General features: G+C 35.5%; 1 protein-coding gene across 1 annotated transcript in view; it reads left to right on the forward strand.

The window, feature by feature from the left end:
* The first annotated feature begins 619 nt into the window (after positions 1 to 619).
* The window catches only part of SNTG1 (syntrophin gamma 1), a 388,392-nt gene continuing 362,075 nt past the window's right edge, over positions 620 to 26,936 (forward strand). Inside the window, exon 1 of the mRNA XM_058528686.1 lies at positions 620 to 679. The gene's annotated coding sequence lies outside the window, so the exon portion shown is untranslated. The remainder of the gene's footprint in view (positions 680 to 26,936) is intronic.

A 26,936-nucleotide genomic window follows, 5' to 3' on the forward strand; every position in this document is an offset into this window, starting at 1 on the left:
TAGTTGGCTGCTAGGTCTAATAGCACCTTTCTGTTGCAGTTTTTCTGTTAAGTGAGCAGGCCGCCAGTGTGGTTGATTGCTAGGCATAGGGGCTTACAATTGCTGTAGGCCTCCAGTCTGCAAGGTTATTGTCAGCTGTCTCAGGATTGCAGCTGAATGGGGCCATCGTCAGGCACGGGAGCATCCAATTGTCTCAGGCTTTGGAAGATGAGGTGGATCCCCTATGTGGCTGTTGGGGCAGCACAAGTCTGCTGCAGCTGACAAGCCCCACCACCCACAGGACCACACACACTGTCAACACAGTCCTGCCCCATGTGTGCACCCTGACCCACTAAAGCAGACTCAACCCACTGCAGAATGTCCACACACTCTACCTCCACCCACTCCTCAAGCATGGCCTGCCCTGCAGATGCAGACCCAGTCACCTGGCTGCAGAGGATCCAGGCAGCCCCGCCCAGTCCCTAGGGCAGGCTGCCTGCACTGGCTGAGCTGGATTATGTCAGTGCTCTAGTGGGTGGGGCAGACCCTGCACTAACAGGCCAGGGGAAAAACTACAAGGCATCTGCCAGCGTCTGTGTCAGCACACCTGTACTAGGTCACAATAATGGCTGCTGCCAATGTCTCAGTCCCTGGTGAGGTCTGACCTCTCGCTGAGTTGCACCCAGAGCCTATCAATCAGGTGAGTCTCTTCACCAAAGGACTGTGCACCTTTCTTTCTGGTGATTTTAGGTTGCTTTCTGAAATGGGTGAATTTGTGTGTGGGCCCTGTAAAAGCAGGCTTTTTTCCCCTTATGCCCGATAGCTTTTCTGTGGATATTCCCTGTTGTTGTTAGTAGCCTCAAACCCAGGTATTGAGACATTTGTCTTGGTTGTGCTGAATCCAAAAGCTGCTTGTTGTGGTAACACTCCCCCGCTCAGATCTCCCACTCCTCCAGGGAAGGCTTCATACCTTAGGATTGCTCCCGGGTGGCTGTGAAGCATCGTGGCTCACTAAGGTGATGTTTTTTCTCTCCAGAAAGAAATCTTTGCCTCTTCCACCTCAGTCAGCACTGTCCCCTGTTGCGGGGGTTCTTTTTATCCAGTTTTCAGTTCTCTCTCAGGGGTAATTGTTCCAAGAGTAGTTGTAAATTGGTTGTGTCTGTGGGATGACGTGAGCTCAGAGTCCGCCTATGCTGCCATCTGGACACCAACTGCCTCAGTTTTTTGTTTTTAAACTTTATTATCTAATAGGGATAAAAGCAAAGGTCAAGAGCATTTATCTCCATGTATCTTCAGGATACTCTGAAAGACGGCATAAGAGAACCAGTTCCATGTTTGCATTTCACACACTGAGAGTTGAATAAAGAGGGATGGATGATTCTGGAAACAATAAGCCCAGGACCCCCATTTACATTTCCAGATTTCTGATGAAGTTTGCAATGATTTAGGTCCTAGAAAACATTGACTCAATAATGCTCAACTTTTATGACAACTTCATTCTCTTAAGAAATTCTTCTATAATGATTATTTGGATAATTTAAATCAGTATAAATTACCAAATGACTTTACCTTGAGTATAGGAAAGAAAGTTTATTTTTAGAAGCATTGAGATTAATGCTATGTTATTTTTCACAAATTTAAAAATCAGTTGATAAATTAACATCTTGTACTAAGGAAAATTACCACCTTCTATGTGGATATGGTAATGTTTTTTAAACCTTAATTAATTACTCAAGTTCAAACCATCAGGTGTGACGATAGAACATTTTCCTGTCTGACATTTTTATTTCTTATGAATGTACATGAATTTGAATTTGACACAGTTTGATATTCCTTTGTCTCTCAACATTTTAAGAGCTATGCACACTGGTGTTCTGTGACCTCGGAAAGTGGCTCTTCTGACATCCTCATTGCCAGTCACCCACAGGCACATCACCATGCTGCACTGCCATATTGGTGGAAGTGATCATTTCTGCCTCCAACTGCAGAATGTCCTTCTGTTTTCACCTTGCCTTTGCTGTCATAACTGACACTGTCAGCTAGTTCTTTTCTTGGGTACATGAACATCAAAATTTCCCACAATAGGCATGCCTTTTACTCTGCTCTATGTCCAGTCTCCATCTGCGTTCACCACCTTAGTCCATGACATCACTGTCCCCTCCACAGGGGCTCTAGCTGCCTACATTTATACTCTTCAGAATCCTCTGTCCACAGGCCCCCTCACACCCGGCTGTAATAACCAGCAGGTATTTGACATCTGGACTGGGGCTGGATCTTCTGTTGTTCTATGCAATTTGCTTTCTGGGTCTGCACATTGTAAACTGCTGACATTTAAGTGGCCCTAAATTTGGTTGCCTTTCATATTATAACACAATATAACCCTGGCTTATTTCCAATTTTTTTGCATCTCTGTTTTCCTTGTTGTTCTCAGTGTGATCATTTTTTTCAAGAAAGTTTGCTTTGAGCTAGTCTTACATCAATGATAGCAGTAATGTTTTCCAATCTCAAAATGATTTCATAAATCTGTCTAAAATATGCCACTGTCTTGCAAGCAACAACAAATGCATGCTAAATTAAATGTGTGAAAAAAACTAGAATGGTCTATCAACTCCCCATTCTAAACCTTTTTTAAAAATCTGTCAAGATGAGGAGAGTGAATTATAAGGCCGAAAGCTTAAGATTAAAGATTAAAAAATACTTCAAAATATTTCTCTAGTCCTTTTTTCCTTTCTGTTGGCTGCTTTCCATCCTTGTCACACATTTAAACCTCTAGTCTTCCATTCCCTTACTTCTGCTCTATCCTTGGGGATGCCTTTTCTCTCTTTCCACATAAATGTATTACAGATTTTTCTGACTACCTTGGTATCCAATTAACTCACTGAATGTTCAGGTTAAAAATAAAAAACAAAAGAGTTTTCCTAGAAGTGTAAGCCTTTGTGTAGGAGAGTTGTTGGGATAAATTAATGACTGACTCAATTCTAATTTTCAATGAATGTGCTAATCAACAACTATTAATACCTAGTGTAAATATTCATGCAGAAACACTATATACACACCCACACAGATAGATCATCATTACTGCAAATTTTTCAGAGTGTTTCCTCTCACTAAACCAAATTAGGCAACAAACTTGGCAGTGATTTACACATACTGCTCAGCCCATGCCATTTCCAAAATATATACTACCCAGTTATATATGAATGTTAATGTACTATATATGTCCCAGACACCTGGATTGCTCAGCATTTAATTGATAATCAAATTTTCTATTAACACTTGGCAGATCATGGTTTTTCTCTTTTATTTTCCTTTGAAGAAAGGTACTTATCAGTCTTATGATTGTGGTATCTGTGTGGTATCCTGGAAAGCATTAGCAGGTTATCATCAATTTGTTCTTCTGACACATTTAAGTAATAATTCCTTCTTTCTTATTTTCCCCCAAGTATTCTTACTATGCTTTATTTCAGATATCTTTTCAGGGATAATTTTTGTAGCAAAGAGCCTTAGAAACAAGATATAGCATCTCCCTCCAGAGCCAAGAGCAAGCATGCTTAATGTCCAGCATAGGAAAGGTGATGTCTTTCTGCAGAGCAGAAGGCAAGGGATGTTTAATGCCTGCTATAAAAGATTTGGGTTCTCCCAGCTCAAGTGTCCTTGACCATAATGCAACCCACTCCATGTACTGTCACCCATCTGGACACATCTATGTCACCCCTGTGGGACATGAAGACAAGGAAAACTGACACAATGTATGGATGCTCATGCTGCTTGTTGTGCTATGAGTGAATAATTAAGCCCTTAATCTCTGACCCAGGAGTTCATTACTCTGCCAGAACCCTGGAAACTGTGACAGTTCAATTGTTAGCTTGCAAGTAAGTTGTTAGCTTGTGAAATCTCAGACTCTTCACGGTTCTTAACAACCAGGCTATGGACTCCTTCTTCTTATCTGAGTCATTAATAATTAAGAAACTATTTGAAAAATATTTAGAATTACAGATATTTTAATTAGAATTAAAATGTTTTCATGAGTGTTCTGTTTCAATAGTTACTATTATAGTCTTGCTTAAAGTGATTGACTTATCTATATACATTTGCCTCACATTGTTCTCAAGGATCAGTAACCAGAAAGATTTTTAAAAATAAAAAATTATTTGTCATACATTATATAAAATCCACTTAGTTTCTTCCTACAAATAAATTTTATGGACTAACTGAATTTAGTAAAATTATATTTTACAAAATCTTTGATAAACATGTAATTTATGATCAAATTTACAATTTGAATTTAACATCTGCATCAGATGTTATTGAACTATATTGGTTGTGGAAAATATAAATTGCTAGCCAAAAAACCCCACCAAAACCAAAAAAAAAACCCAAAAACAAAAATCCGCCATATTCCTGCATGTAAAATGTCTATAGTGAGAGAACAAAATAGGGGATGATTATTTTTTTTAGCAGTCATCTGTTGTCTTTGTCCAGAAGTTTTATTTTTCATGCACCACAGAAGAGCAACTTAGAACTCAAATTTAATAGGCAAATAAAAGGGAACTAGAGCAATGCTCTCAAGAATTTCAAGTAAAATTACAATGAATTATAATTAAAACTGAACATTTTGAAAAAATAGTTGGGACCTCATCTAATTTTATGTTTTTCATGTATTTTTACTTTCAACTTTACACAAACATCAAGGAAACCTGATGTTTATATTTATTTTGAGAATGCCATGGCACAATGTGAAAATGCTTTGGGACAGTAACACCCATCTAACAAATGTGAAGTGTGGCTGCTGCCCTTTACTCTGAGTTGATCACTTACTCACTATGTGATTGGTACATTGCAGAATTGCATATTTATTGGCAAAAGAGCACTTTAATCCAACAAAATTTTCTTTTAATAACTTTTATCAAAAGTTATTGGATTATATTATTATCCAAAAAGTTATGCATGCATATATTTGCATAAAATATATACTTCAAATATATTTGCCTATGTTTAAATGCATGTATATATGCATATAATTACAAGAAATGCGGAAGTAGAGGCTATGCATACATTGACATTATGAACATATGTAATACCTACAGATGGAAAATGTGTGTGTGCATCCCAGATATTTTTGGTTGAAGAAAGAAAAAATACCATCGATTCTGAACATCTCAGGCAGCTTTTCAGCTTAGTAAGAGCACTTTAATTTTTGTGTTGTAGTTTATGTCACATTTTTCAGAATATTACCTGTAACTTTTTTCTTGGCCTTTGGTTTCATAAAACAATCACCTCTGAAAGATTTGAGCAGAAATGTAATGTATTTTGCCACCTTTGCCAGACCGTACCCTTCTTGTATGATGCAGCATGACATCATGTTGGCAGATCTTTAAACCACTGCATTGGTTTTGGTTCAGATGGTATCTAGAGTCTTACTGCTGTTATCCATCAAATGGGACTCTCCTAATATGATGGAGCCAGTTTAAATTTTGACAAGTATGTTTTTCCTCTCAGGTAGGTGTTTTTGGGAAGAATCTGACCTCTGAATTCTTCACTTGTACTCAAGAAATGAAAATGGCCTACTCTAAAATCTTAAAGAGGGGACATTCTTATGGGCCAGACAAAAGCTTCTTGCTTTTGGACTTTAGACATTTAATTGCACACATACAATTATATATAGTGGCTGTGTCTGGTTTCAGAAGGTATCTGCAAATTATTGACTCTGTTCCCAATATGACACACAATAGAAAGCTAAAAAGGTTTCTACTGAAGTATGCTTACACAACACATATGAGTGAATTATAATGATATAGATTATAAAGGTCACTTAAAATACAAAACATTATAAAAAAAGAAATTTAATAAAAAACAATAATTTAGATTTCAAGTTACTTTTTTAATCATTTACTGATTGGATAGCTTATCATTATTAACATTTCAAGCTATACATAACTGTAGTCATACATATTTGTAAAATTTTATTTTAACATTATTTGGAATTGCTTATGAGATAAAAATATGAATAGAACTGCACATTTAGGAGACAAAAATTTTTTTTTTTTTTTTGTGAGGAATATCAGCCCTGAACTAACATCCAATGCCAATCCTCCTTTTTTGCTGAGGAAGATTGGCCTTGGGCTAACATCTGTGCCCATCTTCCTCTACTTTATTTGGGATGCCGCCACAGTACGGCTTGATGAGCAGTGCGTCAGTGCACGCCTGAGATCCAAACCTGTGAACCCTGGGCAGCCACAGCAGAGCATGTGCACTTAACTGCTACACCACTGGGCGAGCCCCGAGACAAAAATATTTTAAAGCACCTTGGAATATTGGAGACTTCCTTTATAATTGTCCCATTTTTATTTATAAAAGTTTTCCAAATACATACATGTTACGTCTTGAAAATTAAGCTATTTCATGTCCTTAAGGAAAGATAATTCTAGCATAATGATATAGTCTTTAATCATAATCATGTTAAGTATAGAGATAATGCAAATATTAATCTGACCGCACTGAAACTTCCCCCAATTAAGTCATACACAGTATTTTGTCATTAAAAAAAAAATTCTTCTTGGACTTAAACAGCACTGAGGTTGAGTTTCTTCTCTTCTTGTCATTTTACACTTCCCCTTGTCTTCTCTGCAACAATATCTCCTGCTCTGTCATTTCTCTATGTAGCGTATGTTGAGATCATTTATTGACACTATCTTTTACTATATATTTCTAAGATGATATCATAGCTTATGCTTTCTTACTGGCGTCTTAGTCATCTCCTTCCAGTCTTCACCTTCCAGGGTTAGTTCTGTTTAGGACTAGCTGCATCCATCAGGATTCTTTATGTTTCAAGTGACAGAAAACCAAATACAAATTGTTTCACATCTTTCTGATCTGCATTGCTTAGCGTCAGCTTCACTCATCCTCAGACTCCATATTTCAACTCCGGGTGCTCGTCCTTCATCTGCAAAGAGCTGCTACCAACTTGAATGCTCATATACTGTCTGTATACTGTCAATGACTCTCAAATTTTAGTGTGTTTCACTTGGAAGGCTTGTTAAACCACGTCTTGTTTGACCTCACCTCCCCGAGTTTCTGATTCGGTAGGTTATGGTAGAGCCTGCAAATCTGCATTTCTAGCAAGTTCCTAGGTGATGTGGATGCTGCTGGTCCAGGGATCACACTTTGGAAATCACTGGTCTAGGTAAAGTGTCTCTCAAACCTTAATGTACATATGGATCATATTGAGAAACTTGTTAAAATTAAGAATCAGATTCAATAAGCCAGGGGAGGGGTCTGAAAGTCCCCATCTGCAACGAGCTGCCGGGTGCTACTGATGCTGCAGCTCCACGGGGACCGCGTCCAGAACAGCAGGGATCATTGTAGGCCAATGTTTTCCAACTCTGGATGCTTGTAAGAATCTTCTGGAATCAATTTCATACATATGGACTTCTGGGACCCTCCCATGAAGATTCTAGTTAGTGGATCTGGAGTGGGACCCTGGAATCAATGATTAAGAAGTGCCTCATCCCTTATATTGGGATAAGTCTAGGAAGCACAGAAGGAGAATGTCTCAATGTGGTCTCCTGGATGACAGAAAAGATTTTTCCAAATGTCCCAGCAACCTTGTCACATCTTGTTCCTCATTTAGTTACCTGGTGATCGGGTGTTGACTAATTAGAACCACCCTGAAGATGAAGCTAATTGGATACAAACAGCACATCTTCAAAAGAAGAAGTACCAAAAGAAGAATTACTGTAACAATAAACAAACACAAAACAAAAAATGGATAGATATCCAATAAACAAATGCCTTAGCCTTAACCTGGTCAGCGAAGCTTTTCAGGAGTAAGTCTTTTGACGACGGAGTGGGAGGCGTTGGAGACTATCATATTTAAACTTGTTTTTCCTCTTATCCACTTACAACATATTTCATTATAAGGGTAATTAATTTTCATTTTTTACTGAGGAAAAGCCGTAGAAATGATTTATACAACTTTAATTTTCTTCAGATGAGCAAACTAAGTCCCTTTTAAATTATTTCGCCAAGGTCACCTAGATGTTAAATGGTTATGTAACGTTAGACTTTAGTATCTTCTTCTCAATGTTATTTCTAGCTTATAGAAGCTACTTATATTTATTAAGATTTTAGAACAGATTTTATTAAAATTTAGCACCAAATGTAGGTGATAGATAACTTTTTATCAACTATAAGTGGGCTAATCTCCATGAGGCACTATGCTCTGTTATATATGGTTTTATGGATAGTATTCTTGCACTCTTGGTGTTAAATAAGACTTCACCGAGATAGATACATATACGCATAAGAGTGAAATAAAATTAAAATGTAAAACCAAATATAAACAGACTATATACTTATCACTAAAATCTCCTGGAGATCTACTCTTCATTAATAAACAGAGATAACTGATTGCCAACATAACTGCAGCCATGGGGGAATAGAAAGGATGATAAGTGAAACTAACAGCTTTTTTCTTTCTTTAAGCCTTTAGGATTTTTTTTGCTGAGGAAGATTCGCCCTGAGCTAATATCTATGCCAATTTTCCTCTATTTTGTATGTGGGCCACTGCCACAGCATGGCTGACCAGTGGTGTATGTCCACTCCCAGGATCCAAACTTGTGAACCCAGGCTGCTGAAGCAGAGCACGCCAAACTTAACCACTACACCACGGGGCTGGCCCTCATAATTTAAAAAAAAAAAAAAAATTTTATTTTCTTGTTTTTTTTTTAAGGCTAACTGAAAGTCTGTTTTTTCAATCTCAATCTGCTTAATAAAGCCAAGTAGAATTTTTAACCAGAATTAGCTCCAAATAACTTTTAGTTAAGGACACTTTGGGTCAATCCTTTATTCATTTGCTCAACAAATATTTATCAAGAACCTGTGAGGGGCCAGGGTTTATACTAGGAACCGGAAATAAGTAGAAAGTGTCCCTGCCCTACGGGAATTTACATCCTCTCTCTAATCTCTTTTTCAATAGAGTTTGCAGTGGTGTCCTACTGGGAGCAGAGGGTGGCGGTCAGCGCACAAGCAATGGCGGTAGTGACACGAGTGGTGTTGTGTGGGGCTTAGAGTGTGCAAGCTGAGTCTATGTGACTGCTGGTCATCCACATCAAGTATTTTGCCTCTAAAAATGGACTTTATTCTTGAAGCTTGTGGTTGGGGAAAATCATTTGTGGGTGTGTGTGTAAAATAACTCTCTAGCTATTCAGTTATGATATGTGTCATTGGTGAAGAAATAAGAAACTCAGAGAGCTATGATAAGGCATGTTGGATTTTAATTACTCACAAATTTTAAGTAAGCTATATCTATTTTATATTAGATTGAACTGAAACAGATTTTTTCTTCCGTAAGAAGACTCACAAGTTAAATGCTATTATAAATTTTCTATAGATGTAGCCATTTTAAGAGAAGTTTTTGTAGGTCTAAATAAATTCAACAGTCACTAGATGCAGTTCCTTGGGGAGGGGGTGTCGGGAGACACTCTCATAGATATTTGTCTATTGGTCTACCCAAGGACAGTCCTTTCTCTGAAATTTATGTCTTACGATACTGATGATGCCACATTGTAATAGAACACTGATTAAAAAGAAACAAGTTCCCACACATTTCACAGTATTTGTTTCCTTGAAAATCTGTTGTTGTTGTTGTTGTGTGTATGTGAGTGTGTGTGTGTTTACTGATGATGGTTTGTATATATTTTGAGAGTGACTAGAACAATAGAAAGGGTCAAATTTAGAATAATACATATTTTTTGGTATGATTTGACATCTATAGCATGCTTATTAATGTATTTTCTTTGAGACAGTATCTTAAATCATTTCTTTAATTACAGTACTTCACATTACTATCTTGGCTGTGAAAGGGTTATGAGTAATTCACTCATATTCAGGATTCAAACCTACATTTCCTTTCTTAGAGTCCTTGAACTTTGATGAAAATATTTAGAAATACATTATATTCAATTCCAACTTACTCAGCATTTTTTAGCCACTACATCGCTTTTTGTTCTCTTTTACGTTTGTAAACATTTAAATCATTTTATTGAGTTTTTATAAATCACAAAAATTAAAAAGATAGTAATAATGTGTTTCTGGAAAAAAATTGAATTTAAAGTAGTAGATAATTTTTAAATACTCAAAAATCATTTGAGACTTTTTACAAAACCAAAACATATTTTCTTATTACTGCTACTACAATTACAATTGCTACCACTATCCATAATCATAATTTCTATTTGTTAAGCACTGATTTTGTGCTAGGCTTTGTGCTGAGTACTTTATATACACTACTGATCTACTTGATTGCTACAATTTCAGACTTCATGTGACAGTCAATTAATTTCCATCAGTATAGTCACATTTACATGCATAATCAGGGAAAAATCCAAGTGGAAAAATGAGACATCTAAAGGATCTCTAAAATTAGATTTCTAAATGGTTTTTTAATAGAAATATAATTGATATATAACATTGTATAAGTTTTTGTACAATGTATTGATCTGATGCATTTATATGTTTCAATATGATCATCACTGTAGTGTTAACTAACACCTCTATGGCATCACATAATTATTTCTTTTTTCTGATAGGAACAATTAAGATATAGTCTCTTAGCAACTTTGAAGTTTATAACACAGTATTGTTGACTGTAATCATGTGCTGTGCATCAGCTCTCAAGGACTCATTTATCTACTAGTTCCCAGTTTGTACCCTTACACAACATATCCCTAATTCCCCACCCCTCCATCAGCCGCTGGTAACCACTATTCTGCTCTCTGTTTTTATGAGTTTGGCTTTTTTAGATTCCACATATAAGTAATATCATACAGTATTTGTCTTTCTCTGTCTGACATCTCACTTAGCATAATGCTTCAAGGTCCTTCCATGTTGTCACAATCGGAAAGATTTCCTTCTATCTCATCGCTGAATAATATTTCATTTTTTATATGTATATATATACATCACAACTTCTTTATCTGTTCACCCATTATTGGACACTTAGGTTGTTTCTATATCATGGCTATTGTGAATAATGCTGCAACAAACATGGGAGTGCATGTATCTCTCCAAACTCCTATTTTTATTTCCTTTGGATATATATCCCAAAGTGGAATTGCTTGATCATATGGTAGTTCTATTTTTAATTTTTTGAGGAACTTCCATACTATTTTCCATAGAGGCTGAACCAACTTACATTCCTACCAATAAAATACAAGGGTTCCCTTATCTCCACATCCTCAAAAACACTTGTTATCTCTTGTCTTCTTGATGATAGCCAAGCTAACAGGTGTGAAGTAACAGCTATAGTTTAGTTTTGCATTTCCCCGATGATTAGCGATGTGGAGCAGCTTTTCATGTGCCTATAGGGCATTTGAATGTCTTTGGAAAAATGTCTATTTAGTTCCTCTGCCCATTTTTTTTTAAATTGGATTGTTTATTTTTGTCTTGATTTGTATGAGTTCTTTATATTTTGGGTATTAACCTCTTAAGATACATGGTTTGCAAATATTTTCTCCAATTCTGTAGGGTGCCTTTTATTTTGTTGATTGTTTTGCTGTGCAGAAGATTTTAGTTTGATTTAGTCACACTTGTTTATTTTTGCCCTTGTTGCTTGTGCTTTTGGGGTCATATCAAAAAATCATTGCCAAATCCAATGTCAAGGAGTTTCTTCCTTTTGTTTTCTACTAGGAGTTTTATGGTATCAGGTCTCATATTTGTCTTTAATCAATTTTGATTTAATTTTTGTGAGTGGTGTAAGAAAGGGGTCCAATTTCATTTTTCTGCATGTGGTTACCCAGTTTCGTCAACACAATTAGGTGAAGAGACAATTCTTTCTCCAATCAGAGTTCCTGGCTCCCTTCTCAAGTACGGGTTGACAGAATATGCAGGGGTTTACTTCAGGGCTCCCTATTCTGTTCCATTGATATACGTGTCTGTTTTTACACCAGTCCCGCACTGTGTTAATTACTATAGCTTTGAAGTATAGTTCAAAATCAGAAAGTGTGATGCCTCAAGGATTGTTCTTCCTTCTCAAATTTGCTTTAGGTATTCAGGATCTTTTGTAGTTCCATGCAAATTTTAGGATTTTTTTTCTACTTTCAAGAAAAATGCCATTGGAATTTTGATATGGATTGTGTTGAAACTATAGATGGCTTTGGGTAGTATGGACATTTTTAACAATATTGATTCTTCTAAACCATGAAAATGGCACATATTTCCATTTGTTTATGTCTTCTTCAATTTATTACATCAAGGTCTTATAGTTTTCTCTGTACAGATCTTTCACTTCCTTAGTTAAATTTATTCCTAACTATTTTATTGCTTTTACCACTATTGTGAATAAGATGGTATTCTTTATTTCTTTTCGAAATATTTCATTGTTGGTGCATAGAAATGCAACTGATTTCTGTATGTTGATTTTATATCCTGCAAGTTTAATGAATTCATTGATTAGTTCCAACAGTTTTTAGGTTGACTCTTTGGGATTTCTATATATAAGATCATATCATCTGCAAATAATTTTACTTCTTCCTTTCCAATTTTGATGCCTTTTGTTTCTTTGTCTTGTCTAATTGGTCTAGCCAGGACTTTCAGGACTATGTTGATTAAGAGTAGTGAGAGTAGGTACCCTTGTCTTTGTCCTGATCTTAGAGGAAAAACTTTCAAACCTTCATAATTGAGTGTCAACTGTGTGTTTGTCCTGTATGGCCTTTATTATGCTGAGGTTTGTTCCTTTTATATTGAAGTTGTTGAGGGTTTTTATATCACGAAAAGATGTTTATGTTTTCAAATGCATTTTCTGCATCTATTGAGATGATCATATGATTTTTTTCTTTCATTCTATTAATATAATGTATCTCATTTATTTATTTGCACATGTTGAAACATCCTTCATCATGATATACAATCCTTTTAATGTGTTCTTGAATTCAGTTTCCTAATATTTTGTTGAAGATTTTTGTGTCTATATTCATCAAGGATATTGGTCAATAGTTTTCATTTCTTGTAGTGTCCTCATCTGGGTTTGGTATCAGCTCAATGCTGGCCTCATGAAATGAGTTTGGAATTGTTCCCTCCTCATCAATTTTTTGGAGGAGTTTCATAAAGAATGGCATTAATGTTTCTTTAAAGTTGTAGTAGTTTCACCAGTGAAGCCATAAGATCCTAAGCTTTTCTGTATGGGGAGGTTTTGATTACTGATTCAATCTCCTTTCTCATTATTAGTGTATTAGATTTTCCATTTTTACTAATTCAATCTTGGTAGGTTGTATGTTGCTAGGAATTTATTCATTTCTTCTAGGTTATCCAATTTCTTTTCTTTTCTATTTTTTTTTGGTGAGGACGATTGTTACTGAGCTAACATCTATGCCAATCTTCCTCTATTTTGTATGTGGGATGCTGCCACAGCCTGGCTTGATGAGCGGTATGTAGGTCTATGCCTGGAATTCAAACCTGCTAGCCCTAGGCCACTGAAATAGAGTGTGCAAACTTAACTGCCACATCACCAGCCCAGCTCCTAGTTATCCAATTTCTTGGTATAATTGTTCACAATAGTCTCTTATGATGCCATGTATTTCTGTACAATCAGTTGTAATATCCCCTCTTTCATTTCTGATTTTATTTATTTCATATTTATTTTAGTCTTTTCTCTTTATTTTAGTTAGTCTAACTAAAGCTTTATCACTTTTTTTTTAATCTTTTTTGAAAAATCAGCTTAATTTGTTGATTTTTTTCTTTTGTTTTTCTGGTGCCAATTTTATTTATTTCTGCTCTGATCTTTGTTATTTCCTTCCTTCTGCTAGCTTTGGGCTTAATTTGTTCTTCTTTTTCTTATTTTACATCTGAAGTGCAGAGTTAGGTTGTTTATTTGAGATATTTCTATTTTCCTTATATATATACATTTATCACTATAAACTTCCCTCTCAAAACTGCTTTTGTAGCATTCCATATGTTTTCATATGTTATTTCTATTTTCATTTGTTTTGAGATATTTTTTGGTTTAGATTTCTTTTTTGACCCGTTAGTTTTTCAGGAGTGTGCTGTTTAATTTCCAAATATTTGTAGATTTTCCAGCTTTCCTCTTGTTGATTTTTAGTTGCATACCGTTGTGATCAGCAAAGATACTTGGTATGATTTCAATCATCTTAAATTTGCTAAAACTGTTTTTGCATCTTGTGCTCTGATCTGTCCTGGACAATGTGCCGTGTGCATTTGAGCAGCGTGTATTCTGCTTCTTCTGGATGGAATATTCTATACATTTCTGTTAGGTCCATTCTGTCTAATCTATGATTCAAGTCCATCAGTTAACTTGTGATTTTCTGTCTAGACGATTTATCTATTACTGAAAGTGGGATATTGAAGTCCTTTACTAATATTATAATGTTGTCGATGTCTCCCTTGAGATCTGTTAGCATTTGCCTAATATATTTAGGTGCTCCTATGTTGGGTGCATATATATTTATGATTTTTATATCTCTTGATGAATTGACCCCTTTGTCATTATATAAGGACCTTCTTTGTTTTTTGTTACCATTTTTAGTTTAAACTCCATTTTGCCTGATACAAGTATGACTACCCCTACTTTCTTTTGGTTTCCACTTACGTGGAATGTCTTTTTCTATCTCTTCACTTTAAGCCTATTTGTGTTCTTAAACCTGAAACGAGTCTCTTGTAGGCAGCACATAGCTAGATCTTGCTTTTTATCCATGTAGCCACTCTGTACCTTCTGATTGGGATATTCAATCCATTTACATTTAGAATAATTATTGACATGTAAGGACTTACTAATGCCATATTATTAATTATTTCCTATTTGTTTTGTATTTTCATTGTTATTTTTTCACTCTGAGTCTGTCTACCTCTGTAAATTAGTGATTTTCTATGGTGGTATGCTGTTTCCCCTTTCTATATCTTCATGCATCTGCTCTAGGTTTTTGCTTTGTGGTTGTCATGAGGCTTACATAAGATATCTCATAGATAAAACAGTCCATTTTAAGCTGATAGTAACTTAACATCAGTTTTCTACAAATGCTTCACTCTTTTACACTCCTCTTTTATATTTTTGATGTCATTATTTACATCCTTTTATATTGTATATTCATTAACACATAGTAGCAATATTCATTAACATTATAGTAGCTATAATTATTTTTAATACTCTTTTCTTTTGACATTTATACTACAGCTAAGTGTTTAACACATTATTTTATTACAGATTTAGAATTTTCTAAATCTGACTGTATATTTACCTAAATGTGTTACATACTTTCACATGTTTTTATGTCACTAATTAACATCTTTTCATATCAGCTTGAAGAATACCTTTCAGCATTTTTTGCATGGCAGTTCTAGAGGTGATGAACTACGTCAGCTTTTGTTTGTCTGGAACATCTTTATTTCTCCTTCATATCCGAAGGATAACATTTCCAGACAGAGTATTTTTGGCTAGTAATTTTTTTCTTTCAACCCGTTGAATATTTTATTTTACTCTCTCCTGGCCTATAGGGTTTTTGCTGAGAAATCTGCTAATGGCCTAATGGAGGTTCCTTTCTTGGTTAAAACCTTTTGTCCACTGGGTGTTTTCAGACTTTTCTCTGTATCCTTGATTTCTGACAGTTTTTTTATAAGGTGTCTTGGAGAAAATCTTCTGCATTGAGATAATAGGGTAATCTATTAGCTTTATAAACTTTGATGTCCAGTTCTCTCCCCAGGTTTGAGAAGTTCTCAGTTTTTATTTCCTTAAATAAGTTTTCTACTCCCTGCTCCTTCTCTTCTTCTTCTGAGTCACTGATTATTCCAATTTTATTCTTTTGATGAAATTCCATGATCACATAGGTTTTCTTTGATCTTTTTCATTTGTTCTCCTCTAACGAGGTTATTTTGAAATTCCTACCCTGTAACTCATTTATTCTATCTTCCACTGTCTCTACTCTACTGCAGACGCTCTCTATTCTTTTCTTTTTTTTTTTGGGTGAGGAAGATTGGCCATGAGATAACATCCATTGACAATATTCCTCTTTTTGGTGAGAAAGCTTGGCCCGGAGCTAACATCCATGCCCATCTTCCTCTATTTTGTATGTGGAAGACCACCACAGCATAGCCTGATAAGCACTGCGTGTAGGTCCGCACCCAGGATCCAAACCTGCAAACCCCTGGCTAGTGAAGCAGAGCATGTGAACTTATAACTATGCCACCAGGATGGCCCCATCTATTCCTTTTTTATTTCATTCATTGAGTTCTTCAGCTCCAGAATCTCTGTTTGGTTCTTTTTAATGATTTCTATCTTTTGGAAAAAATTTCATTTTGGTCATATATATTTTTTCAATATTTTGTTGAATTGTCTCTCTGATTTTTCTTGTAGCATGTTGAGTTTCTTCAAAACAACTATTTTCAATTCTTTATCAGCTCGATCACAAAATTCCATGCTTTTAAGCTCAGTTTTTGCAGAATTATAATTTTCCTTTGGTGATGTCTTGTTTCCTTGATTTTTTAAAGTACCTGATTGTTTTCTATTGGTGCTTTTGCATTTGAAATAGCAGACACCTCCTTAAATCTTTGCTAGTTGTCTTCAAATGGGGTGTTATTTTCCATGTTGTTGTTATTTTATGGGATTTTATCTGTCTTTGTATTAGTACACCTGTTCCTATCTTCTTGCTCACTCTTGTGGCATGATTCTTAAGCTTTTATGTCATCTCTCAGTTCTTACAAGTCACCAGGCTGGCTACTGGAGCCTCTCTTTTGTTTTCCAGGAAGTAGTGCTATAGCTCAAGTATGTGGTTTCTCCTTTGCCCGTAGATGGTGATTTCTTTTCCAAACACAATCCATCTATCAGAGCTCTCTCTTGCTGTAGCACATGGAAGCATACACAAGGAGCTGGCTGCAGTTTGGGAGGAGGTGTGGGTTTCGCTTTAGGGGAGTTGGGGGCACCCCTGGACCCTGTAGGGAGATTCCTAGGTGTGCTACTCCTGGAGGCTCATAGGTGGACTTCCTTCTGTGCAGTGTCAGCAGGATAACTGCCCCTTATCTGCCTCTGTCCCAATCTTCTCCCTCCCTCTAGTTGTGGAGGTTCAGCCTCAGTAATCTGAGTGCTACTGGAGAGAAACAAGTTTCTCCAATCATGTCTCACACAAGTGGGGTAGCTGGGCACTCACCCAATGCTCCTTTTCCTGTGGGAGAGGTCATTGCTGCCAGAGAGACCAGCCCCATGAAGTGTTTACTTGGGTCAGGGCAGCATTGTGTAAGTTTCTCTCACCACTGCCTCCACCATGACCAAATTCATATTTTGGACAGTTTTTGCACCAGTGGCATACTGGAATGTAACCTAGGGAAGTCTGGACTTCTGCAAATTGTCTCTCATGCGTGGGTATTTGCCCAGGTAAGCACTCTCCAGGTTTTTTCCAAAAAGGGCTCTGGGCAGGCTTGCTAGCTCCTCTGGTTTTATAGCCCATACCAAGGTCTGTCTGCCTATTACCAGATGCACGGGTGAGCAAAACTTCTCCTAGGTCCCTTGGCATATGATGCTAGATACTACAATACCCACAAAGACACTTTTGATCATGAATGGGTGTCTATTTTACTATTAAAAAAGGGGAAGGAAAGAATGTCTTATGCTGCTGTGGTGCTGACATTACCACCTGAAAGCTTTATTCATTCATTTCCCCCTAATTGTGTTTAAACTTTTCTTGGTGTCAGTATAGTTTACGCAAAGAACATGTGAGATGATTATTTAAACAGCCATCTAAGGCAAAATAAACTAAATGTGAAGAGAAAAGATGGTTAAATAAACTTACTTTTATGTCTGTTATTCTTAATATACCTCTTAGCTCTGTGTATTTTATATGTATACATATTTGAATTTATATATAAATATATAAATTAAAACATTATATTTTATATTATATAATATGCATGTTATAATTAAATATATCTGTTAAATAACATATGAAATTATATTATATATATTTGAATTTGAATACATGTGCATGAAATATATATATTTATGAAATTCCCCTTGAAATTGGCTAGTTACACAGTAGGAAAACTGCCGTATCTGAACTAAAGTATTCAGGAGAGGGCTTTATAAAATCATAGATTTTTTAAAATCTTGCAGAAATAAATGAATAAACGGTTTTTAAAAGTCATATAGACTATGAGATTAGAAGAATGGATACAGTAATTCATATTCATCGCTTTGACTGGTTCCTTCAATAATTTATTGTCATCTTATTATTTATTTTGATAGTCTGATTATTTTATGATGTCTTCTTCTTTATGACTGTTGATTAAGAACTCTTATAATCATAAATTATGAATGGTGAAGCACAATTGGTCTTGCTTATTCATTTTAAATTGAATAAAATATTTCAAAAATTGGTCTCTAATTGCTAACATAAATCCTTTTGAAAACTCTTTTATGCAAAAAAGTTGCAAAACTGCTTAAAATCTAGTTTTGTTTCTGGGTACCTGGTATAAAAGCTGTTTTCTGAACATTTTCTGTTTTTCTTAGCTACTCACCAATTGGCTGAATTTAAAACAGTTAAATCAATTAGTATGACCATTGATGTGCTAGCAAACTGTTTATCAGCCAAGCATTAGAGGAATATGGAACATTTAACATGCAATAGTAAAAATTTCCAGTGAACGATGATTGGATGAGAGCTAGGGTTCACTCAATGGAAGAAACTATTCTCAGTTGTATTCTTGCTTTCATATGGCCTCATGAACTTGAGGTATGGTAAAAGCAACACACCATACTAATACCACAAGGGCATGCTTGTAGGACCTCCATATGTTACATCCAGTGAAGAACATAGCTCAGCCCTTACACCTGGAGATGACTAAACCAAGTACAAGAGATGCTACATGATTGTACCCAAGATCACAGAGTGAGTCTGGACAGAATTACATCTTAACCCAATGGCCTTTCTGCCACACTGTGCAGTTATATTATATCAGTATTTTCAAAATGTGTCTTTAACCACCTGAATCAGAATCATTTGGAATGCTTGTAAAAAATCTATAATGGTGAGTTTTTCCCTACATCTACTGAATCAGATTGGGGGTTAGGAATGGGTGTTAGGGATCTGCATTGTTAACAAGCACCCTTTAACTGATTCTTATGTACACTGATTTTTTTAAAATAATATAGGCCTAAAGGATACAAAAATTAAGGAGTAAAATACAGATTTAAGCAATCAACTGCTTTGTCTATGTCACTGATATAACTAACATTGTAAAAATAACTGGGAGACGGTGCAGTGCACCCCAGAAACCACTTGGCACATCCCCTATCCAACTCTAGCCATCACCCAAAGGTGGCCCCAGTGTGAAGTGCCCCGAGATTCACCTGGCCCATGCCTGATCCATCTCCAGCCATCCTGAAAGAGCAGCCTGAGTGTGGAGTGCCCAAGTACCCCTTGGCCTAAACTCAGTTCAGCTCCAGTCATCCAGCGAGGGTGGCCCTGGCACAGTGCACCTCAGGACACACCTGCTCCAGTTCCAGCCAGTCTGCCAAAGCTTCCTGACATACGCAGTCTACACAGAGGACACTCTTACACAAAGCCACTAGTTGTTTTGCCTAAAATATAGAAACAATCACAGAAAGTTAATCAAAATAAAGAGACACAGGAACATGTTTCAAGTGCATGAACAAGGTAAAGCTCTAGGAAAAACACCCTAATGAAATAGAAATAAGTAATTTAACTGATAGAATTCAAGGTAATGATCATAAAGATGCTTGTTGAACATGGCAGAAGAATGGAGGAACACAGTGAGAACTTCAACAAAGAGTTGGAAAATATAAGAAAGAACCAGTCAGAATAAAAAGTACGCTAGAGTGAATCAACAGCAGATTAGATGATACATAAAACAGGTTAGTGATCTGGAAGACAGAATAGTGGAAATCACCCAATTACAACAAAAAAAAGACAAATGGATTTAAAAAAATGAGGATAGTTTAAGGGACATCTGGAACAACATCAAGTGTACTAATATTCAAATTATAGTTGTCCTAGAAAGCGAAGAGAGAAAAAGGGGGGAAAACTTATCTGAAGAAATAACAGCTGAAAATTTCCCTAACCTGGGGAAGAAAACACATCCAGGTCCAAGACACATCAAAAGTCCCAAACAAGGTGAACTCAAAGAGATCCACACCAAGGCATACTATAATTAAAATGGCAAAATTTAAAGATAAAGAGAGAATCTTAAAGGCAGCAAGAGAAAAACAACAAGTCACATGCATGAGAACCCACAAAAGACTATCAGCTGATTTTTCAGCAGAAACTTTGCAGGCCAGAAAGGAATGGCATGATATATTTAATGTACTGAAAGGAAAAAACTATCAACCAAGAATATTCTACCCAGCAAGGTTATCATTCAGAATCAAAAGAGAGATAGAAAGTTTCCCAGACAAGCAAAACAAAAGGACTTCATCACCACTAAACTGGCTTTACAAGAAATATTAAAGGGTCTTCTTAATGTATAAAAGAAAAGCCCATAACTAGAAATAAGAAAACGTATGAAAGAAAAAATTATCACTGGTAAAGGTAAATATTTAGTAAAGGCAATAGATCAGCCACTTAAGAAGCTAGAACAAAGGCTAAAAGAAAAAAGGAGTAAAATGAACTATAACTACTATAAGTGGTTACGGGATATACAAAATAAAAAGATGTAAAATATGACATCAAAAACACAAAATGTGAGGGGTGGAGCAAAAATATAGTGCTTTTAGAATGCTCTCAAAATTAAGCAATTATCACCTGAAAATAGACTGCCATATATTATACACATATTTCTGTTGATATATATGAACCTTATAGTAGCCACAAGCCAAAAACTTACAACAGAGAAAAAGAGAAAGAAACCCAAACATAATGCTAAAGAAAACCATCAAACCACAAGGGAAAAGACCAAGAGAAGTAGAAAATAATAGAGATGAACTACAAAAACAATGAGAAAACAACAAACAAAATGGTAATAAGTACGTATCTATGAACTATTACTTTTAATGTAAATGGACTAAATGCTGCAATGAAAAGACATGGTGTCTGAATGAATAAAACACAAGTCCCATCTATACGCTGACTACAAGGGTGTCACTTCAGACCTAAAGGCACACAAAAATTGAAAGTAAAGGAATGGAAGAAGATATTCCATGCAGATGGAAATGAGAACAAAAACCAGGGTAGGAATACTCATATCAGACAAAATAGACTTTAAAATAAAGACTATAACAAAATATAAATAAGGAATTACAAAACAATAAAGGGGTCAATCCAACAACAGGATATAACATTCATAAATTTTTATGATCCAACATAGGGACACCTAAATATATAAAGCAAATATTAACAGATATAAAGGGAGAAATTGACAGTAATAAAATAATAGTTGAGAACTTTAATACCCTACTTACATCAATCTATCAATGGATAGATCATCCAGACAGAAAAGCAATGAGGAAACATTGGTCTTAAATGACTCATTAGATCAGATGGACTTAATAGGTATATACAAAACATTCCATCCAAAAACTGCAGAACACACATTGTTTTCAAGGACACATGGATCACTCTCCAGGATAGACCACATGTTAGTCCACAAACAAGTCTCAATAAATTCAAGAAGATTAAAATTATATCAAGCATCTTTTCCAACCACAATGGTATAAAACTAGAAATCAATTAGAAGAAGAAAACTGGAAAAAACACAAACTTCTGAAGACTAAACAATATGATACTAAACAACCAATGGACCAATGAAAATATCAAAGAGAAAATCAAAAAATACCTTGAGATAAGTGAAAATGGAAACACAACTTTCTAAAATCTATGAGATGCAGCAAAAGCAATTCTAAGAGGGAAGTTCATAGCAATACATGCCTATCTCAGGAAACAAACAAAAAAAATCTCAAATAAACAATCTAACTTTACACCTACAGAAACTAGAAAAAGAGAACAAACAAAGCCCAAAGTTAGTAAAAGAAAGGAAATAAAGATCAGTGTGGAAATAAAAGAAATAGACACTTAAAAAAAATTGAAAAGATCAATGAAACTAAAAAGTGGTTCTTTGAAAAGATAAACAAAATCGATGTACTGTTAGCCAGACTCATCAAGAAAGAAAGAGGGCCCAAATAAATAAAATCAGAAATAGAAGAGGATAAGTTACAACTGACAACTACAGAAATAAAAACATCATAAGAAACTACTACAAACAATTATATGCAAACAAATTGGAAAACCTAGAAGAAACTGATATATTTCTACATACACACAGCCTGCTAGGACTGAATCAGGAAGAAATAGAAAATCTTGATAGACCTATTACAAGTAATGAAATTGAATCAGTAATTGAAAAAGTCCCAAAACCAAAAGTTCAGAATCAGATGGTTTCACAGGTGAATTCTAACAAACACTTAAAGAAAAGTTCATACATATCCTTTTCAATTTATTCCAAAAAATTGAAGAGAAAGAAATGCTTCTAAACTTATTTGTGCAAGACCAGAATTACCCTGATGCCAAAACCAGACAAAGCCACCACAAAAAAAGAAAATTACAGGTCAATATTCCTGATGAATATAGATTCACAAATTCTCAGCAAAATATTAACAAACTGAATGCAATGATACATTAAAAGGATCATACACCATGATCAAGTAGGATTTATTCCAGGGATGCAAGGATGATTCAACATCCACAATTCAATCAACATGATACACCACATTAACAAAATGAAGGATAAAAATCATATGATCATCACAATAGGTTCAGTAAAAGCATTTTTGGAAAAGCTCAACATCCATTGAGTTGGCAATAATTTTTTGGACCAGTCTCCTCAGACAAGGGCAACAAAAACAAAAATAAATGAGATTACATCAAACTAAAAATCTTTCACACACTGAAGAAAACCATCAATGACATGAAAAGGCAACGTGCTGAACAAGAGAAGATATTTATAAATTATACACCTGATAAGGGGTTAATATCCAAAATATATAAAAAACTTACACAACTTAATGTAAAAAAAAAACCAAAAAATCTGATTTAAAAGTGGGCGGCGGGGGCTGGCCTGGTGGCATAGCGGTTAAGTTCGCACGCTCCTCTTTGGTGGCCTGGGGTTTGCTGGTTCGGATCCCTAGCGTGGACTGACACATTGCTTGTCAAGCCATGCTGAGGTGGCGTCCCATATAAAGTAGAGGAAGATGGGCATGGATGTTAGCTCAGGGCCAGTCTTCCTCAGCATAAAAGATTGGCATCAGATGTTAGCTCAGGGCTAATCTTCCTCACACGCACACAAAAAAAATGTGCAGAGGACTTAAATTAACATTTTTCCAAGAAAGACATACAGATGGCCAAAGGGAAACTCTTTTCACACAGTTGGTGGAAATCGAAATTGATATAGCCACAATGGAAAACAGTATGGATGTTCCTCAAAAAATTAAAAATAGAATTGCCATAGGATCCAGCAATCCACTTATGGGTATTTATCCAAAGAAAATGAAAACACTAATTCGAAGAGATATAAGCACTCCTATGTTCGTTGCAGCATTATTTACAATAGCCAAGATATAGAAGTAACCTAAGTGTCCATCGATGGTTGAACAGGTAAAGAAGATGTGGTGTACGTATACAATGGAAAATTACTCAATCATAAAAAAAAATAATAATTTGTGACAACGTGGATTGACCTAGAGGGTATTACACTAAGTGAAATAAGCCAGGCAGAGAAAGACACAAACCGTATGATTTCATTTATATGTGGAATGTAAAAAACAAAAGAAGTGAACAAACAAAACTAAAAAGAAACAGACTCATAGATACAGGAAACAAACTAGTGGATATCAGAGTGGGATGGGCCTGGGGGTCTAGTGAAATAGGTGAAGGGGATTAATGGTACAAACTTCCAGTTATAAAATACATAAATCATGGGGATGTAATGTACAGCATAGGGAATATACTCAATAATATTATAATAACTTTGTATAGTGATGGGTGGTAACTACATTTATCATGGTGATCATTTTTTAATGTACATAAACAAATCATTATAATATACACCTGAAACTAATAGGATGTTGTATGTCAATTACACTTCAATAAAAAAAAAACCTACAAGAAATTATCAATAACAATGATATGGTTTCCTAGAACCTACCCCAGAGATGATGATAGTTGTTCTGGTGTGAGTACAAAATTTAGCGCACAGCATATTTGGACAGCATTCATCTATGTGATGGTGTATTGTTTCTTTTTCCAAGTGAATTAGCTAGGCATTTGAAATTCATAGTTTTATTTGTAAAGGTATTTTTTAAAAACTACAAGTTGAGACTTTGATTTTAGTCACTTGACCATCAAGAAGTCTACTGAAGCTGATGAAATTTCCTAGTTAGCAGCATTAGAATGGACATAGTTGTGGAATTCATTAAGTTCCAACAATAAAATTAATCATTAGCAGTACATTAATTTTATTTGCTCCTATATTAAAATGCTGGATTGTAACCAGTATTAAAAATATCAATTATATCCTAAACTTACTTGCAAACTTCTTTGATTTTATATTAACAGTGGTAGAAATATGTGCCTGCATAGTCTTTCAAAATATCACTATTTTTGAAAATGATTCCATTGAAAATACAAAGAAGTGTACATATTGTAACAACAGCTTGCACTAATATAGAATCCTTTTACATGGGTTACCCATCAGAGTTTGTTAAAGTTATTAAAGCATTGAATCACTACTGTATTGGCAGATAATATGTAGTAACAATCTGTGATGGTTAATTTATATATCAACCTGACTGAACCACCAGATGCCCAGGTATTTGGTCAAACACTATTCTGAGCATGTCAGTGAAGGTGTTTTGGGATGAAATTAACATTTGAATTGGTAAAGTGCAAATGTAAAGCAGATTGCCCTCTCTAATGTGGGTGGCCCTGATGCAATCAGTCGAAGGCCTGAATCAAACAAAAACTGTTGCCCTCCCACGAGGAAGAGTGAACTCCTCTGGCTGAATCCCTTGAGTGGGGACTTCAGTCTTTTCTTGCCTTTGGATTCAAACTGGCCTTATTTTGGTTCTCCAACCTGCCAGCTTTTGGATTGGAACCTACATCATTGGCTCTCCTGGGTCTGCAGTTCACTGACTGCAAATCTTGGGACTTCTCAGCCTCCATAATCTGTGAGACAGTTACTTATAATAAATCTCTCTCTCTCTCTCCATATATATGTATATGTATATAAGACAAATATTTATACATATACACCCTACATGCATATATACATACAGACATACATATACATACATCATTTTGGTTTTGTTTCTCTTGAGAACCCTGAACAATATGCCACCTATTTAAAATACAACTCACTTTATTAGAGAGAAGAGAAAGGAGAGATCTGCTTTCCTGCATGTAATCTTTAATGAAGGACACGTATTTTGCCTTCACAGTAAACAAGATGCTAAGACCAGAACATTGTTAGCCAGTGATTTCTTGCTAGAACTGATGTAACATAATATTATGTTTAGGAAAAAAAATATAGAATAAATTCTTCTATTAAGGGATTTCAAAATAAATTTGTGTGTTGCTTACAATTGGAATTACGTTTGTTCACATTTAAACGAGGTTAAATCAAGCTGGCAGAATAGCTTCCAAATTTCATTCTCTCTCCACTATGGGGCATGTAATATGTGAACAAGGTAATAAATATATCCATTTTTTGTATTCCCATATCATTTTCTCTCTACTTATGTATTACCATGCCAACCCCCATTTTTGAAAATGGTGGTAATAGAATTAAGCCATGGAAAGATCACAGCCACACTTATTTTTATACCTTAGCTCTATCAGCTCCAAGTTTGGCTAAGTCCCTTAACCAAACTGAGTTTCCTTTTCTTCCTCTGAAAATTTGTTCTATATAACCAATACCTTAGACTTGTGAAGGTTAAGTTATGTGTGTCAATATTTATTGTGATGTAGGTAATCTAGTAGACCGTCAAAAAATATTTATTAAGTAGAAATTACACTTGCCTCAAAAGACCAATTAATCATTATGATATTTTCCCCCATTTTAGAGGAATACAGATATAAAATGAGGAATAAAATCATTTGTTCAGAAGCCAATGTTGAAAAAGTGTTTAAATATCTGCATCTTTGGAAGCATATAGTTGCCAAATTTATACGATCTTAACATGGAAATTGATCGGAAAATATTCGGGATTTAATTCATCACACATATATATGTACACAATGAGGTTTTGCCTCTTTTTTTAAATAATTTTAATAAAATTAACCTTATTTTATTAAACTTAATTAAATAAAAGTAACTTTATTTTTAAATAATTATAGATTCACAGGAACTTTCAAAGAAATGTACAGGGCAATCCCCTGCACTCTACTCAGCCTCTTGCAATGTAACGTCTTCAATACCAAAGCCAGGAAGCTGACACTGGCACAGCGCCGTGTGCGTGCGTGTGTGTGTGTGAGTGTGTGCAGCTCTGTGCATTTTTATCGCAAGTGTGGCGGTAATACCACCAGAATCAAGATACATGACAGTATCATAGCCACAAGGCTCGCTTGCACTACCCCGTTATAGCCACACCCACCCCCGCCCCATTTCTTTCTTTCTTTTTGTGTATTAAATTATCTTGATAATTACTAACGTCATCATCAATGACAACATCAGATGTTCTTGAATGAAGTCCTCAGTCACGCTGTGCTAAACCTCTCCCCACACTCAACCTTCTCCTCCTCACTGTGGGACATAGCACTAGACCCAAGGACTGTCCGGACTTGACCCATCACGACTCAGAGCACTCTATTTTTTTTTAACCTTCTAACTATTTTTGAGTGTACAATATGGTAGTGTTAACTATATACACATTGTTCTGCAATTGTACTCTATAACTTTTTCATTTTGCAAAACTGAAATTCTATACCAATTGAACAACAACGTTTTTCTGCATC

This window comes from Diceros bicornis, chromosome 33, assembly GCF_020826845.1.
Source record: "Diceros bicornis minor isolate mBicDic1 chromosome 33, mDicBic1.mat.cur, whole genome shotgun sequence".
Taxonomy (NCBI): Eukaryota; Metazoa; Chordata; class Mammalia; order Perissodactyla; family Rhinocerotidae; genus Diceros; species Diceros bicornis.